At 44.1% G+C, this 19,811-nt stretch overlaps 1 protein-coding gene across 2 annotated transcripts in view; it reads right to left on the reverse strand.

Annotated features, from left to right (window-relative positions):
- The window catches only part of HEATR5A (HEAT repeat containing 5A), a 2,570,019-nt gene that overhangs the window by 1,824,494 nt on the left and 725,714 nt on the right, over window positions 1-19,811 (reverse strand). The gene's annotated exons all lie outside the window — the stretch shown is intronic.

Raw genomic sequence — 19,811 nt, forward strand, 5'->3', positions numbered from 1 at the left:
CTGTCCTGGTTAACAAATGTAAAATAAATAAATAAAATAAATAAATAAAGCAAGCTATTACTGTTTCTTCTCAGTCATCAGTCTCTGAAGACCAATAAACTCAAATTAAATTATATTACATAAACTAGGCAGAAGGAAAACAAAAGTCTATCTAGCTTGTCAACTGTTAATGGTCACCAAAAGCAATTGCACCATCAACAACTTCCACCGAAGAACCCCAAATTGCTTTTACAGGCCACAACTATACTAGCAAACAAGTCTACCTGCCAATTGTTCTTTCCACAAAAACAATGCTTTCTCTTGTTGACATTAATCGGCATTCACTTTATCTGCAGGTCATGTCCCCCACCTGTCTTTCCTTATCTGCCTTATGTATCTGTGTCACATTTCCCATCTCTCCTCGCTTCTAATGAAGAAAGGTTGCTCTCTGAAAGCCTCCCCATAAGTCTTTCCCTCCAATGCCCTTGCTATCTGTGCCACCTTCTTGCATAACTTCTCAGCAGTAAAAACTTCCATTCACTACAAGACCTTCAGAAATGCACAACATGATCCAGTTGCTAGCCAGTCATTGCCTGATACAGGGACATTGTCATCCTTCTGCCACTTGATTCTAACCCCCTAGATATATGCTCCAGCATTTGGTTTGACTTTGCTGCTAACCTTTCACAATGAGCCAGAATGTTTACATTTTTTTTATTATAATAACCTCCAAGTCTCCATCTTCCTCTAAACCCTGACCATCACTGGGAGAAGATGACCAGAAGAGTGGGAGATATGGTCTGGCCTGTAAGATAGCATCCAGGGTGGACAAAGAAAGTCAGACCAGAAATACAGAAAACAGATTTGCAGGGACAATAAGGATCATTTTCACCTTGCACCTTCTGGCTTTCTGAATAAACTTCATAATCAAGTTAAAGGAGGGAAGGCATAAAGGAGACCCAGGGGCCAACTACAGATCACAGCACCCCCTGGTGAGTGAGCCTGTGGAGGGATTGGGGAAAATAACTTCTACACTTGTTCACGTAGGAAGCAAATAGGTCGCAGAAAGGTTGGCACCAGCTATGAAAGATTTCTTTTGCCACTGTTTGAGAGACCACTTGTAAGGCAAAAGAATGCACCTGCTCAATCTGTCTGCTAGTACATCAGAAGTCCCTGGGATATGCAATGCCAGCAGAAAGCGATGGGAAGACATTGCCCATTGCCACACCGTCATGGCTTTGTGACATAATGGATAAGGCTTGGTTCATCCCAGCTTGTTGATGTACCAGACCACTGACATATTGTTCATCTGAATTGAAATCATATCCACAGGAAGAAAGTCTTGAAATGCCTGCAACATCAAAAGGGTTGCTCTCATTTCATGGACATTGATGTGAAGGCTGGTCTCTAATAACGTCCAAGTACATTGGACAGTCTTCGCTTCTTAATGACCCCCCCCCCCCAAAAGGGAAGTGTGCATGGTAACTACTGCTGTAGAGGGAGATGGAAAGAATTGACAACCTGCTAACAAGTCTGTGGAAGTGATCCACCATTTGAGGTCAGTACTACACATTGGTGTCAATCAGATCAGGGTACTGAGGGAGTGATAAAACTGTGACAACTGATCTCAGATGGTCCACTGGAGAACCCTTGGGTAAAATCTGGACACAAGAGTCAAGGTGATGGCTAACACCATAAGCACTAGTTTTAGAATTAGCCATGCTGGTGATAATGTGTTGGATAGGACTTCATTTGCTGACTCCCAGGTGGAGAGATGTTGTGGTGTCTAGGTGGCATCCAACAAACGCTATAGACTGAGTTGGTGTCAAGTTGATCTTTTGTAGACTGACTGAGGTAATTGGATTAAGAGATCCTTGGTCTCTTTGGAGAATCAATAAATCCCTGGTGGGATTGGCTAGGAGCAAATCATCTAAGTACAAGAACACCTGGAACCCTTGCAGTCTGAGGTAGGCTGTCACTGCTGCTGCCTTCCAGTTAGGAAATACACATTGGGGGGGGGGGGGCATGGTGAGTCAAAAGGGCAGAGCTCTGAAGTGAAAATGATTGGCTCCCAACCTGAAATGTAGAAACCTCCTGGAATGCCTGTGCTTCTTTATGTAATAATAGGCATCCTGGAATTCTAGTGAGCACATCCAGTCTTCCTTCCTGAGTAGAGGCAAAATGGACTGAATCATGACCATCTGGAATTCTGTCTGATTCACATAGTGGTTTAGATGGTTTAGGTCCAATATAGGCTTTAGCTCCCCTGTCTTCCTTAAAACTAAAAAGAACCTGGAGTAGACACCAGATCCTATCTGTTCTTGTAGGACCTGCTGGATGGCTGTTTTTTTCTAACAGCTTTTCTACTTCTGGTATTATGGATTCCAACTGATGGGATGGCAATAAGGGAATCCGGTTTTCTACCTGGGGCAAGGATAAGAAACGGGATTATATATCCTTTGATTACTTTCTTAACATCCAAGAATCAGAAGTGATGGCTCACCAGGTTTGAGGATGTAGGGATAAGCACCCCCAAATACCTCCAGAGTACAGCACTCTGGCAACTCTTCAGGAGCACTGAAAGGATTTCTCAGAAAAGAGGCCATGAAATCCTTGCTTTTGTGGACCACCTCTGGCCCTAGGGAGATGTCCTCCTCCTTTGCTGCCTTGGGCAATAAATAGTGTCCTGATTAAAACCCTGTGATGTCCAGAACCACATCTTCTTCACTCCTCATTGATTCCTAAAGAAGATTCTCTGAGGAGTAGAGAAGTAGATTCCAATGGCAGAAATGGATTCAGCATCCTATTCGCTTCTGATGAGGGTTTCTTTAACTTTCGGACTGAACAGCTTGGGAACCATCAACAGGAACATTAAACAAGGATGTCTTAAAGCCTTTGCAAATCACACAATTGCATCCAGGCATGGCAGCATATAGCTATGCCAGTACCTGCTGCCCTGGCAGCTCCATCAGTTGCATTTGAAGGCAGGTGTATGGGAACATTAGAGTTGGAAGATAAAGACCAAAACAAGCTCCTCAAGGAAGAGCAAACCTTCCTGGTGGACAGCTGTCATTAATGGCATTACAATAAAACAAATAAATTGCTGTCTAAGAGTAAGAGGGAGCAAGCACAAACACAAAAAACTCCCTCCTTAGCTTAAACAGGCAAACAAGACTTCTTGTGAAGTCCTCCAAAGCAAACTACGAATCCAAATTAGCTTCCTCAACTAAGGATAACCATAAGATGTTCTTTAGTTACATCCATAATCTAAAAGGCCCAGATTTGTACCAAACTGGTAGTTAATGATACCACATATACTGAGCCTGTGGACATAGCTAAACTGTTGGCCAACAAGTTCTGTGAAAACTTCACTCCCTTGTCTCCACCACACTTACCCCTTAACAACCCTACCTCCTGTGCCCTACCTTGTATCTCTAAAGAACAGATTGTAAACGCCCACTCTAAGGCCAAAAACACAGCTTCTATGGGACCCGATAACATCTCAGGCTGCGTCCTACACGGGCTCCAACAAGAATTAGCAACTCCATTGGGTACTCTCTTCAATCAGTCTAAGCACCAGCTGTGTCCTGGCTGAATGGAAAGTGGCCACTATTATTCCCTTGCACAAAGGTGGTGCTTCCACTGACCCTGGGAACTGCAAACCTATTAGCCTGACTAGCCTTATCTGCAAGGCCATGGAGCGAATCATCATGGACTTTATCAACAAAGATATAGGTAATCTACACACACTTGACCCTACTCAGTTTGGATTTGTCAAAGGGAGATCATTTCTGTTAAACCTGGTGGACTTCTTTGAGACAGTCACCAAGACCCTGGATGAGGGGAAATCTGTGCATACAGCCTACCTAGACTTAGCCAAGGCTTTTGACACCATCCCTCACTCAGGCATCACTGACAAACTCACCCAGCTAGGCATCAACCCTTAAATCACTAGATGGGTCACTAACTGGCTCACTGATAGAACACATATAGTAAAAATAGGGGAATCTACTTCTAACAGCAGACATATACCCAGTGGTGTTCCACAGGGATCAGCCCTGGGACCTCTACTGTTTGGAATGCATTTCTCCAAAGTACAAGCAAAAACTAAAGGTTTGTGTCTGACAAAGTTTGCTGATGACTGCAAACTGGGAGCGGTCATAGAATCTCCAAATGATGTCAACATCCTACAAGAAGGTCTTACACAAAAATGATTGGTGCCAAAGTCATGGCCTTAAACTCAATGCAAAAAAAATGTATTATCATCCCTTTCAGCAAGAGTGATGCTCCTGCTAACTACCACATCAGTTGCAACACCCTAATTATGCACTCGGTGAGGAGAAACCTGGGCACACAGGTTTACAGCAACCTTTGATCACCATGTTTCCACAGAGGTAAGGAGGGCAATTCTATATTGCTCATCTCATAAGTAAGAGCATTGCCTCCAGAAAAAAAGTAGTAGTTATAACCTCCCTGTACTCTTCCCTCATCAAGCCAATAATTGGGTACAACACCTCTTTTGTTGTGTACCTTTCTAAGCACCTGCAGCAACTGGAGAGACCACAAAGCTTCCTCACAACGAAAGTTCAAGGTCTTCAGAATCTGTTCTAAATGGATCATCTGAAATCACTGTCACTTCATTCTGTTTCATACAGACTACTCAGAGGCGATCTCTGTCTTGCATATAAGGCAATCTTTGACCCTGCTTTATTGGAAATGCTGCATATCCGTAAGTCAAATGGCACACAGGTTACTCGCTCTTAAGACTTAACCTGGTATGTGACATTAACAGAACCTGCTGGATGGAAAGATTTGTCTCCCAGAGGTTACCACTCCTTAGGAACAGGCTCCCACTTCATGTCAAGCAAAGCACCTCATTGGGCCTCTTCAAATGCAATCTGAACAACTAGATGGGTAACAGTAAATTCACCCTGGGGGTTCCACCTTTGTCTCTCTTGGAAAGGGGCAATAGGTGGAAATAAGGGTAGAACCATTAGCCTAGTAACTTCCTATGATCCTATATTCCTCAACAAACAAGTCAGAAAGTGAAACTGTCATTTCTACTTTGTTATTCTACATCATCTTAGTTTTTATTGATGCAGAATCTAAAACAGATATTGGATGAATGTGAAAGCTTTCAATTAAATGCACATGCTCCTGTAAGATACAATTTCTATCCTGTCCAGTCCACTTCTTGTACCTTGAGGAATAAGCAAATGTTGTCAGAGTTCCTAATAAAAAAGTTATATCTTCCATACAAAGCATTACTACACATTTAATCAGAAATCTACCCTCCTTTGTTAAAATTTCTCTTCCAGATCTCCTCATATAGCACCGTACTGCAAATCAGGTTCCAATTTCCCAATAACAAATAATATTCCCTGCTGAAGGCAGATCAAGATCATTTCTCCCAAAATTATCTTAAGATCCGTAAAAGCAGTTTCAGATGGAATATAAACACACACATACCAGCCTAATCCTCATCCCATGCCAATAGCCCCTTACTACAACCAACCTAACATTATTTTTTCACCCCTCTTCTATCAATCCTGGAGCCCCTCCAGCAATCATTATTATTACATGAATTTTCCTTTGTCCCTGACATTCTGATGAATGTTGACACCAAAATCCTTTCTTTGTCAAATTCACATGCTTATTTCTATTGAAATGTATATCATGAAAATATGGACATAGTAGTCATTATGACAGAAAGCTACACCTTCCACCTATTAAACATGGCAGTGCTTATTAATATACATTTCAATTTTTCAGCTTATGTGCATATATTGAAGCAAGGCTGGCTGATGATCTGAGTAGTTTCATCATCTCAATTCCCTTTAAACTTATGTCACTTTTTTCTAGAATTTCTGCTTCAAGGAAAACTCAAACAAAAATCGAATTCACTTTCTGGACCCACCCCCCCACCTCCCAATCTACTGTTATTTTACAAACAGAATAGAAGAATGTCTACATTTTCAAGCAACATCTCTCCCTTCAGACAGGAGCAGTTACATCAAATCAACAGCTGCACCCACAGACATTGCCTAATCTAAACTTGGACGGCGCAGTGGTGCAGCGGTAGCGTTGTCGCCTCACAGCAAGAGGTTCTCTGGTTCGATTCTCGGCTGGGGTGCCTTCTGTGTGGAGTCTGCATGTCCTCCCTGCGTTCGTGTGGGTTTCCTCCGGGTGCTCCGGTTTCCTCCCACATTACAAAGACATGCATCTGGAGCCTTTCTCCCCGGGACTCCGCTGAAAATTGGCTTTGTTCCAAGTCGGACTTTCCCGGTTAACAAATGTTAAATAAAACTTAGGCTGCAACATGCACTTTAGCACAGGTAACCCTATGTTCTCACTTATACTAATTGCCATCTGTTTTCTTCTCATGTTGTACATCCTAGAAGTGAAAAAACAGCTAGCATGCATACAGCAAACATTAACTTGTAAGTCTAAGAAAAAAACTGCGCTGACTACCTTTAAATAAATTAACTAAATTGTGTATTGTTATATTAAATACATTAAAGTACCAAGGCTGCTGGTGAGGCAATTATATGTATAACATTCACTTCCACCAGTTTCAAACTTCATTTATTTTTTCACTGAATTGCTTTACAACATACATTTAAATGTTAATTATTCTGTACCTTATGCACTTCATTCAGCTGGCAGAGGTCACACCACTCATGAGTAACTGCTTTACCTGCAGACTTCTTGTCGCCAAGTAAAAGCAGTATGTAATGAAACAAAATAGCAGGTGATTTTGCAGATGCATGAAATAATCACTGTAAATTTAACTCAAGACACTGTTCAGCCCTTTCATGGTTAATTGCTTTCACCTATAAACCTCATCTCCCATTGAAAGTCTTTGCTGATGAAAAGGAAAATAACTAATGACATTGGAAATATGAGAACAACTGCTATTTCCAAGTCTTTCATTATTTTATCTTATTTTTCAAATATATTTACTTATAAAACACTGCCTGTCACTTAAACCAAAGATGTTTTTAGATATCCACATCAACAAAAACAGGAAACAGAGTATAAAGGATAAGTTGAGATAAAATCACTCTCGCTATCGGACCCAGGAGACTCTCTCTCTGACAGCCTCCCTGTGGGAAGAATAAAGACACCTTGTTGAAGTTTCCAGTAGTTAATTCAGTTAAGTACGTAGATGGTATCAGATAGAGTCTCCTAGATCTGCTAGCTGAAATGATTTTATCTGGACTTATCCTTTTTACACTGTTTCTTGTTAGTCCTGTCACCCTCTGGGTCACAAGTGGTATACCAGACTTCACTCGAGCCCACTGGATTACCTCTGTCATCAATAAAAACAAGATAAATTACCTTAGTTATACACATATGTTCAACACAGTTATACATCCCCACTCTAGCAAACCAAGGTCACAGCATTACATTAACTCATCTGCCGCGCTTTTTTTTTTTTACTTTGTTACACTGTAAAGCCATTGCCTTATAGTTATGAAAAAGTACTTTTATTGCTTTAATATCTTTACCATATACAGCATGCCTATTAAAAGTGACACACCCTAACCCGAATTTTAATATATACCTGAAAGCATACTTTACAAGACTGCTTTACAATTTAACATGCAATTTACATCACAAAATCTTTATACAAATATTAGTAAGAACAAAACCTGTTTTACTACAGATACTTCTTCAGTTCCTTCAGTGTTCTATTAAACATTAATGACAAAGTGTAATATATACTTAACAGTCTACCCACCAGTTTTACAGATTCAAAAATCTTTCAGGCACTTCTACCTGCAAATTCACATCCCCATATGTAATAGGATCAATGCCTTAGTCTCCCATTTATTTATTAAGTTTACAATGCTGATGACCCTCTTCTTGATCTTAGCCATCTCACAAAACCAGTCTCTGGTTCAAGTCCAAGCCGCTGCTGGTTCCTTTTGGTAAGATCTTGTGCTTTTTTTCAGTTACTCAATCACTTTCCATTAGAACAGTGGAAAAGGTTTCACTGGTAAAATCGCTGTATGGGCTTTGCTGGGCTGACATGAGCTGCATTTTATAGGTTCATAGGTAGGTACTAGGCTATCAGCCCAAGGGCCTACGTAAGCCTAGCCAACAAGGTTCCCTGGCTTACGCCACCCAAGAAAAGAAGTTATGTACTCACCATAACGTTCTATGTTGGTAGTCCATCTCACCCTTCATTTTTACATATGGGTTTGGAGCCGATCCTTAGCTCCGACTCTGCCGATTTACAAGTTCAAAGACTTCTGGTTGGCTCGTGGCTAAGCAGGTATCCCATGGTGCACTAGTGCAATCCCCAGATCTTGTTTGCTGCTCGCTAGAAACAGAAAAACCCCTAACCAACAAACCAATACTAAAGGGTCACCAACCAAGGCAATCAAATTATTACCTCCAGATCTTCCCAGATGGGGGCAGGAGGGTGGGTTGGTAAAAATGAAGGGTGAGATGGGCTATCAACATGGAACATTATGGTGAGTACATAACTTCTTTATGTTAGGTAGTCCAATCTCACCTTCATTTTTACATATGGGACAGCATCCCTAGTGCCTTATTCTTGGGTGGCTCACTGGAAAATACTCCTAAGCACCGTGGAGCCAAAGGATGCTCTACCCCTGTATGCCAAATCCAACTTATAATGTGTAATAAAGGTGTTAGGGGTAGCCCACGTAGCTGCTGCACAAATATGATCAAGTGGTACCCTGGCTTGAAAGGCTGCAGAGGTAGACAGAGACCTGGTAGAGTGAGCCTTGAGCCTGTGGGGTAAGGGTCTGCCCTCCGAATTGTAGATGAAGGCTATGCAACTAGAAATCCAATTAGACAATGCAACCTTACAAACTGGTAAGCCCAATCTGGAGTCGGAAAAAGAAATGAATAACTGGTCTGACTTCCGAAATTCTTTGGTCTGTTGCAAATAAAAATGTAGCTGTCTATGAACGTCCAGCTGATGGAAACGATATTCAGCTGCATTACAGTGATTGGGAAAGAAAACTGGAAGTTCAATGGACTGATTTAAGGTGTCATTAGAACAAACTTTGGGAATAAACGAAGGACTGGTACGTAAAGATACCCTGTCTTTATGAATGATTAAATAAGGTGGCTTACTAGACAGGGCTTGTAGCTCAGATACATGTCTGGCTGATGTAATAGCTACTAAAAACACAGTCTTCCAAGACAAATATTTTAAAGAAGATCAGTGAGAAGGTTCAAAGGGAGGGGACGTAAACTTGAAGAACACAGAATTTAAGTCCCAAGAAGCCACAGGTTCTTGTAATGGTGGTCTCAGTAAAGTGGCACCTCTCAAGAAAGTCTTGCATAGCTTATGAGACATAAGGTTGGCATTTGGGAACCCTAAATAAAAATGAGAGACTGCCGCCAACTGTACTTTGATGGTGGCAGCGACAGATCCCCGCTGAAAAAGCTCCGAAAGGAATTCCAGAATCACGGGAATAGGAGTGGTGTAAGGATCCACGTTCATTTTCTGTGCCCAAATAGAAAACCTTTTCCATTTACTGTCATACAGCCTTCTGGTTGTGGGTTTATGCGAGGATAAGAGAATATGCGACAGTGAGGAAGAAACATCATGAAGCCTGACTAGAGATAGAACTGGAGCAGCCATGCTGTCAATTTGAGGGTGTGAATAGCGGGATGTAGCGAACCTGACGTGTGGGTCAGTAGATCAGGAACTGGGTCCAGAATCCAAGGATCATCCAGGAGAAGAGGCTCGAGAAAGGAGAACCAGACCTGACGAGGCCAGTAAGGAGCAATGAGGATCAACTTGCTTCCCAGCCGATTGGCTTTCTGAATCACTTTGGGGATAAGAGGGAATGGAGAAAAGGCATACAGAAGTCCCGTGGACCAGAGCGTCTCTGGGTGTTTCCCCCAGAGGGGTAATCAGGGAAAAATAGCTGTTGCTCTTGGCATTGACTGGGCTGGCAAAAAGGTCACAGCAAGGCTGTTCCCATCTCCGGAAAATCTGTTCCACTATTTCCCGTTTCAGAGACCACTCGTAAGGTAGTAAGATTGCCCGGTTTAGCTTGTCGGCTATCACGTTGGTTGTCCCCGGAATGTGCGTTGCCACCAAAAAGCACTGGGAAGAAATCACCCAATCCCAAACTTGCATGGCCTCTCGACAGAGTGGGTAAGATCTGGTACTGCCCTGTTTGTTGATACACCACACAGCTGACATGTTGTCCAACTGTATTGCAATCGTCCCTGGAGGAAGAAGGTCCTGAAGTGCTTGCAACGCCAGAACACTGATATGCAGCCTCGTGTTCTTGCCATGTGCCGTGGACAGTCCTGCCAAGATAATGCCCCCTGCCCCACCCGACCTGGGAGGCATCCATGGTCACAGTGGCAACGGGTTGGGCAGGAACAAAGGGAGCACCCGTGAACAAGTGGTTGGGGGCTATCCACCAATGACGGTCCTTTCTGCATGATTCCGTCAGCAGGATTGGGTGACTCAGCGGTAGATATTGGAATGACCACTGGGAAGGCAGGAGCCATTAGAGGATTCTCATGTGCAACCTGGTTAAAGGTATTAACAGAATGGTCGAGACCGAGAAGTTGAAGAACCCATTTTGCTTTGACTTTCCGAAGCGGAAGAAGACGCTGAACTTGTGAGATGAGGTTTTGTGCTCTTTCGGCGGGGAGACGAACTGCCATATCCACTACGTCTACCTCTGCGCCTATAAAAATCACAGATTGCGAGGGCAGTAATGCAGATTTTTCCCATTTTTATGGAGATCACTAGTTGAGCACAAAGTTGAATGGTGGCGTCCCTGTTTTGGATGAGTAGATGCCTGGTGGGGGCGGTCAGGAGCCAGTCGTCCAAATATGGAAACACCTGGAATCCCTGACATCTCAAGTGAGCTGTCACTACTGCCATGCATTTGGTGAACACCCTGGGAGTTGTGGTGAGACCAAAGGGCAGAGCACGAAACAGATAATGACTGGCTCCTAGCCGCGAGCGCAGATATCTCCTTGACACCTTGTCCATTTTTATATGGTAGTAGGCGCCTTGGTGATCCAGAGAGCACATCCAATAGTCTTTTCCTAACAACGGGAGTATCGACTGCAGTGTGACCATCTGAAACTTGTCCTTCTTCACGGATTCATTTAATCTGCTGAGGTCCAAAATTGGCCTCCAGTCTCCAGTTCGTTTTGGGACTAAAATGAACCTGGAGTAAGTTCTGGATCCTGTCTGGTCTGCTGGGACGGGCTGCATGACTCTTTTTAAGAGCAACTTGTTCATCTCCACAGTTGCCTGATCCCTGTGATTGGGTGGAACATCTTTTTGGGGAAAAAACAGTGGAAGGGAAAAGGGTATGATATAGCCTCTGGTAACAACTCTTTGTACCCACTTGACTTGGGTGATATTTAGCCAGGCTTCTGAATGCAAAGAGATGTGACCCCCGACAGGCCCCAGAGAAATGCAGTCGGGCCCCACATCAGGAGCGCTCATAAGGCTGCCCTCGAAAGGAATCCCGGCCTTGCTGGTATTGCGGACCGCCCCTGCCTCTAGGGCGACATCTACCATTTCCTCCTCCTCTGCCTCTGAAGGAGGATTCACTCTGTGTGTCTGGAAAGACCCTCTGGGACTTTTTGAACCACATTTTACCTTCCCTTTGACCTTTGGGGTATGGTCGAGAGGGAACAGTAAAACGGACTCCCACGGCAGAGAGAGTCTTTCCTTCCTGCTCACACCGAGTGAGTGTTTCTTTCACCTTGGGACCAAACAAAGAGGAACCATCAAACGGGTCGTTGGTGAAGGTGGACTTGAACGGCTCCACAAAATTACACAGGCGCATCCAGGAGTGGCACCTAAGGGCAACTCCTGAACCTGCTGCTCTGCTCGCTCCATCAGCCACATGGGAGATAAGCCGCATGGAGGAGTTAACTACAGAATTTAGGGTGGACAACTGAGCAGAGATCCTATCAGGGACTCCCTCAGGACAAGCACCCTGTATGGAATCTCTTAACTCTTTGAGGAGATCCCTCTGCAACCTCGTGAAGTGAGTAAGATAGTTCAGAGATCGAAGTGGAAAAGCCGCTGAACTTAATACACACTTCTCAAATCTGTCCATCTGTTGAGACTTCTTGTTTGGCGGATGAACAGAGGAAGAAGCCTCCACCAACTCCTTCTTCGTGGCCGCCGCCACCACCATGGCATCTACGGGAACACTGTTGGACAAGAACTCTTTTCCAGGAGGGGCAGACAGAAACTTATTTGGTCTCCTGGGGACTGGCTACATGTCATCGGGAGTATCCCACATCTTCCGACTAACCAGATCCATTAGTTCGTCAAAAGGTGGAGACACCCAACAGGCAGACGGTTGAGACCCGAAAGCCTTCAGGTACACCGACTCCTCATCAGAAGGGTTGACAGTGGGCCAGTCACACCTCAGTTTAAGGATCTCCAGGATGTCCACAAAGGAGTCATATTCAGAGGATGACTTGGGGGACCCTCCCGACTCCTCAAGGTCAGTTTCCAATGTCAGAGACTCATCCTGGGAGTCAATATGCTTCTTCTTGCATACCCTCTTCCGGGGGGGGGGGCTCCTCGAAGGGACATTCTGGGGAGGCCTCGGAAGAGTGGGGACAACCAGCCGGTGGCTCCTGAGGCTGCAGGTCTCTGCTCTCTCCGGACAGAGTAGGTACTGAGACTGAAGTGGGTGCCCTGGGGGGAAGAGTACTTGTACCACTGGCAAGGGCTGTAGACTGACAAAGCACACTCCTCAACACCTCAAAAGCTGACCACTCTGGCTCCGAAGACCTCCCTTGCTCCGAAGAGACAAAGGTTGGCGCCGGAGCCACAGCCATCGGCTCTGAGATAGATGCAGGGTCCAAGCTTACCCTGGCAGAAGCACCAAGGGGAAGGCTCGGAACCGAAGAAGATCGATTCCAACTCTCCTCTATCAGCGCAGACAGAAGAGCTTCAGTCCCTGGACATGATGGATGGAGCCAAGTGTGTAGGAGCCGAACTCGGCTCCAATGCAGCAGCAATAGGAGCCGGAACCGAGGGTTCCTCCGCTGGTAACAAGCACTCCGGCTCCGAAAGGCCAACATGGCTCAGAGGAGGAATCATAGATGAGGGCAAAACTGGATCGAGTGGCTCCGGAACCGACTGGGTCGGAGCCAACAAAAATTCAGGCAGAGCAGACGACTTCAGGAGTCTCAGTACTACCCTCTCCACATCTTCTAATGAAAGGTTCCTAGAAGATCTGGAATATAAAGTAGGGGATCTCGACCTAGGAGGCACTGGAGACTTGATTAGCAAGGAGACTGGTAGGGATTCTACAGATTGTAGAGTCAACTGCTATTTCCAAAGGTTCAGAAGTCGGCACCGAAGCACCTGTGACCGACTCTGATACCATGGTGCTCTCCTTTGGCTCCAAAGACTGAGGAGTCAAAGAGGCAGATTTTGGTAATTTGGAAGGCGGCTCCGAGACACCAGCCAGTGCCGGAGAAGGCCTTTTAGAAGTTTTTGGTTTGGATTCAGATCTAGATTTTGTAGACTTGGAAGAAGTTGACAAACTAGACAAAGCTTCCTCAAAGATTGGTTTCAGAAGACCCTTGAGTATCAGCTTTTTCTTTCTCTCCTGCAACACTCTAGGAGAGAAAGCATGATTCCTGCAAATGGATGGATCCCAAGCAGTACACACAGCTACTGTGGCCATCCGTTAATGACATTTTCTGGGAACATTTCATGCATTTTTTGAACCCAGAGGGTTTATGCTCCTTGCTATCCTTAGACATTGCAGACACACATGCAACACCAAAGGAGAGATAGGAAGAGAGAGAATAAATGAGGACTAGGTCCTTTAACTAAAACGGGCCTAGCCCTGCAGAAGAGTTACACGAGGACTAGGTCCTCTAAGTTAAACGGGCCTAGCCTGGTGTAAGAAAAACTAGGTCTTCTAACTTAAACAGACCAAGCATTTAACACAGACACACACAGAGTTCAGTCACACAGGAAAAAATTTGAGATGTCCAAAAATACAAACAGAAGAGTTACAGGAGGACTAGGTCCTCTAAGTTAAATGGGCCTAGCCCTGAGAAACAGAAAACTAGGTCTTATAACTTAAACAGACCAAGTACTTAACACAGACACACACAGGTTTAATCACACAGGAAAAATTTCGTAACAGCAATCCTATAAATACCACCTTAGCGGATCCCTGCCAAAGACAACAAGTTAACAGTCAACAGCGACCAAAAAAGGTCCGAGCAGTACAAATAAATCAACAGGAGCCCCTGTTGATTAAGAGCAGAAAAAATGCCAAAACAAACACTCTACCTAGACAAAAATGCAACGGTGCCTAACTAACTGGCACACAGGATACTAAAAACTACTACAGTGAAAAAAAATCCACAAGGACAACTTAGGTAAAGGCCTATAAAATAACAACACTAAATAACACTAAATATGCAATATCCACTAAGAATGTAAAGAATTAAAAAGGACTTAGCAAGAAAAGCACATCCGAACTCGTCGACGTGGCAAACAAGATCTGGGGATTGCACTGGTGCACCATGGGATACCTGCTTAGCCACGAGCCAACCAGAAGTCTTCAAGCTTGTAAATCTGCCGAGTCGTGGCCGAGGATCGGCTCCGAACCCATATGTAAAAATGAAGGTGAGATTGGACTACCTAACATAAGTTATTTTCCTGTGCCACTGTTGAGCAGAGACACAGAAGTGATCCTCGGGGTGTATTTCCTATTTCCCATCCACTCATTAAGATTTTTCTTGGAGTGCTAATGAAGAACTTTGCTTGACATAGATGGGTAGCCTGCTCCAGAGTATGGGAAGTCTATGGGACAGGAATCTATCCCTCCAGCATGTCCTGTTTATTTTGGTGACAAGGTTCAGGTCCCTAGAGCGTGTATCTTGGAGGGATTGGGATTTCTTTAGGCGTAGCATGTCCAACAGCTCTGGGTTTGACATAGCTTTATATGTTAGGCAGAGATCCCCTCAGAGTAGGCGATATGCTATGGAGTAAAGCTGGAGTTTTTTTGAGACTGTCAGTGTAGGGTATTCGTTTGAGGCCAGTAATCCTCTTTATGAGGTACTTCAGTGGCCTTTCCAGCTGCTGCAGATGTCTTGTCAGGTACATTCCAAAAGGGGCATTGTACTCTGTAATGGGTCTGAGTGTCAAGTAGAGGGGAACAATGACCTCTTTTTTTCCTGGATGAGAACCCTTTTATGATGAGGTGTGCCATGTAGAAGGACTTCCTGACTACTGTGGCGATGTGACTATCAAAGGAGATACTACTGTCCACCTGGGTCCCAAGGTCTCTTATCACACATTCGGTGTTAAGTAGATTGCTGCCTATGTGGTAGTTCATGGGTACAGAGTTTTTACCAAAGGGGATGACACTGCACTTTTTGGCATTGAGCTTGAGGCCATGGTTCTGACACCAGGCATCTGTCTCAGCGAGGCCTTCTGTAGGATGTCCACATCATTTGGAGTCTTGACTATGGCTCCTAGGTTGCAGTCATCTGCAAACTTCATTAGTCAGAGGTCTTCTGAGTTAGCCTGTACTTCAGAGAAGTAGATACCAAACAGGAGAGGTCCCAGGACTGAACCCTGTGGTACTCCACTTGTCACTGGTTTGAGGTCAGATTTGGAGTCTGCAACTTTTACAGTGTGGGTTCTGTCAGTGAGCCAGTAGGCAACTCATCTTGTGACATAGGGATTTATACCTAGTTTAGTGAGTTTAGCTATAATTCCAGAATGGGGGATGGTGTTGAAAGCCTTGGCGAGGTCAAGATAGGTTGTGTGAACCACCTTACCCTTATCTACGGCTTTGGTGACTGCCTCAAAGAAGTCGATCAGGTTCAGGAGGCATGATCTGCCTTTCACAAACCCGAATTGGGTGGGATCCAGAGTTTGGAGGTTACCAATGTCTTTGTTTATGAGTTCCATGATGATACGTCCCATGGCCTTGCAGTCCAGGCTCACCAGCCTAATAGGGCGATAGTTCCGGGATCAGTGGTGGCTCCCCCTTTGTGGAGTGGGATAACTGTTGCTGTGCACCATTCAGTGGGCACAAAGCCTGATGCAAGGCTATTATTGAACATGGTGCTTAGGTGGGGAGCCAGTTCATTCTGAAGTTCATGTAAAACGCAGCCTGGGGTGTTGTCCGGTCCCATGGATGCTGTGTTTTTGGCTTTAGTGAATGCAGCTTTTACCTGCGTAGTTGTGATTACAGGGACTCTGCATTCTTCCTATATAGATATGGGCCCTTTAGGGGGTGAAGGGGGTAAAGTTAGCACTGAACCTATCTGCTAGGATGTTGGCAATATCAGTTGGTTCTGTAATTTTCATGCCTTTGTGCTGTAACTCAGAGCAGATCTGGGTGTTGCTATCGAGATTCTTGACATAGCTATATAATGCTTTGTGGTTGCCCTTAGAATTAGTGGCAATTTTGTTTTCGTAGCTAGCTTTGGAGGATCTTATAAGGAGTCTCAGCTTCTTACTGAGGGTGACCAGGGAGCTCCTCCACTCATGGGATTTTACTCTCTTTTGCAACAGTTTCTTCCTTATGTTGTACAGTTTGTTTATGGCAGGGGACCACCAGATTGGCTTCCTTTTTTGGAGGATAGCGTCTTGGTTCTGTTTGGGATAGCACGATCCATGCACTCGTGTAAGTGGTTATAGAGTGCATTTGTGTAGGATCCAGCAGTTGCAACTGTATTGTCCATCTGCATGGGTGTCATGAAGTTCACCAGTTCTGTCTTAAGAAGCATGAAGTTGGCTTTGGAGAATTTTTTTACCATGCTTTCCTTAATGGGGGGGGGGGGGCGGGATGTGGACATCAAGGGTGATTAGCTTATGGTCGGATCGGACCAACGAGGAGTTGACTTCAGGTGTGGAACACCTGTCTCTCATGTTGGTAATGACTAGGACTAGGATATTGTTGCCCCTGGTGAGGGTGTGGATAAGTTGATCCAGGGCATTGGAGTTTATGAATTCCAGGAAGTGTTGAGCTAAGGAGTTGGTACACGAGTAGCTTTCCCAGTTAATGGTGGGGTAGTTGAAGTTGCCCATTATTAGGGTGTTTGGTTGAACCCTAATATTTTCCAGTACATTAAGAAAAGAAGAGTGGGAATCCTGGGGCATGGTGGGGGATCTGTAGCAAGCTGCAATTTGGATTGCAGTTTTGCCCAGAGTTAGTTGCACTTGGATAACCTTGAATGCATTATTCTGAGCAACTAGCCTGGAGGTGTGGATATCCTTAATGAATATGGGCACACCTCCGCCTTTGGTGTTTCGGTCCAGGTTACATGGCCAAAAGGTGTGGTATGAGTTATAGCCTGGTAGTGCAGGGGTGCTCTCTGGAACCTTGAACCAGGTCTCAGTCACTGCACAGATATCGATGTTCTCCATTTTAAGGAGTGACATGAGTGAGTGCATATTGAGATTTAGACTTCTAGCACTGAGTAGCATTACCCTCAGTTTTTGCTTGCCTGTTCCTGTTATGGTGGTGAATTTGTCATTTGAACCTTGCCTAAAAAAGGCACTATAGGGGTGGCAAGAGACTTAGCCACTATCTGGAATCCCAGGGGTGACAGGTGCAGGCCATCTGTGGCAAAGCATCGTGGTCTGTTGACCATGTCATCCCAAGCAGACATATACTGGATCTCCTTAGAATGACACCAGAAGCCTAGCCAATTGTTGAAGTCAATCATTTTGTCCTTGTACTGCGGTATCGTTCTGGGCGATGGCAGAATGCTACTCAGGGCTAGGGTCATACCTCCCTGGGCTACAAGATCGTAGAGCTCTTCCATGTAGTCCAGGGAGGCATGTCTCAGGTTATTCACACCAATATGGACAATGACAGAGTCATATTTGTACTTGTTGTGGAGTGAAATGAGTGCATGGGTTATTTGGCAGATCCTGGCACCCGACAGGCAGCTGACAGCAACCTTCTCCTTGTTTAGCCTGTTGAGTGGGAAATCAGTTTGCCTGACTATAGAGTCACCTATGACTAGTGTGTTGGGTACATTGTTTTGCCTTATTGACTGTGGTTGAGTGGCACACTGAGTCTGTGGGCTATGTGTCATTTGGGTTGTGTTGGGGGATGGAAGTTGCTTGCGTTTCTGCTTTGGATGTCTCTGTTCCTTAGACAGATTATTATTGAGAGCCTCCGCGAATGTTTTTGTGTTACTATGTGTGGATTTTGGTGGTGTAGACTTAGTGAGACTATGTGATGAGTGTGGTGTGGTGCAAATGTTTACCTCTTCCTCTTGACTGTCAAGTTCAATCTTGGTTGGAGAGAGCTTTACCTCCAGTTTGGCTAGATAAGTGCATCTCTCACAGGTTGTAGTGTTGGGTGGTAGGAGGAGAGGGTTGTCTGTGTACACGAAGCAATTTCTACATTGCCTCAATATGCCCATATTCATCAGATATACAGGAGGGAACACTGGGAGCTGACCCTTGGACATGCCTGAATAAAAAACTATTTTCCTCTAGATAAGTGAGGAAAGCGAGTACAAGAGCTGTTTTTCTCTAAGCAAGTGAGAAAAGTTAAGTACAAAAACTGTTTTCCTCTAGGTAATGAGGAAGGTTGAGTGCTACAGTAATTAATAGCTTATTTAGTGCTTACAAGTTCTGAACAAGTGCTGAGCACGAATAAGCAAATTTAAGTGCTAAAACTAAGAATCTGTATCTGCACTAGATGAGTTACAGGACAGAAACAAGTGCAAATACTGGCTTTCAAATCAGAAAGTTGAGAGAGATGGAAAAGATTGCCCAAACGGCCAGTAGGTACAATTTCTGGGCCAGAACCACTCCTTATGTGGTAGACAGGTTACCTAGTGCTTACCACTCCCACTGATAAGCTAGAAGGCTTCCCTCCAACACAGAAAGGCTTGGGGGGCTCAGAAACTTGCATACAGTCCTGGATACAGCAACTCTGTATCGGGAACACTAGTTACAGGAAAGGTAGGAAACAGGCTTACAGTATTTATTTATTTTATTTATTTATTTTTTTACAGAAATGTAGCTAAAAACAGCAGTAAAAACCATTCACATGCAGTGCAAGCTAGCACACTTGAGTATGTAGCAATATTAGACCAAACACAGTTTAAAAAATGCAATTAAATTAAAAAGGACTATAAGCAAGTGCAGAAGGAGTTTATTAGGCAGAATGTGATAAAGAGATGGGACTGGTGGAGTGTCCCATATCAAATCTACAGTGGGGTGGCAACTGCAAAAGCCACCAAATTTAAACTACAAGCCAGAAATAGGGAGGGTGGCTGGGACAAAACAGTTTCAGCAGAGATCTCAAAACTCTAAGCAACAATTAACAGTACAAACTCTAAAACCAAAAAAATATACTCAGCTCTGTATATTTCCAGATAGATAAAGCAGTCTCTCAGAGCACAGGTTCCAGCAATGAAATGCAGGAGGTTACTAACAGGTCTAATTTTATGCAAGTGATCCTTGAGTTAGATAACACACAAGCTGTAAAAACCAGTTATACCAACTGAAGACACAGCAGAAAATAGGGGGAGGTGGGGAAAACAGTTTCAGCAGAGATATGAAAAACTTTAAGCAACAATTGACAGTACAAACTCTAAAACCAAAAAAATATACTCAGCTCTGTATATTTCCAAATAGATAAAGCAGTCTCTCAGAACACAGGTTCCAGCAATGAAATGCAGGCTGTTACTAACAGGTCTAATTTTATGCTTTTTCCCTTAAAGGTACCAACTTGCAAAAAGTCATCTAACCTAATATAACATTAAAGGCAGTGTCTTTTTTTTAACTAATTGCTGAACATCTAATAGTATCTTGTCCAAAGCCTATGCAT

Source organism: Protopterus annectens, chromosome 6.part0 (assembly GCF_019279795.1).
Source record: "Protopterus annectens isolate FY-2018-M chromosome 6.part0, PAN1.0, whole genome shotgun sequence".
NCBI lineage: Eukaryota > Metazoa > Chordata > Ceratodontiformes > Protopteridae > Protopterus > Protopterus annectens.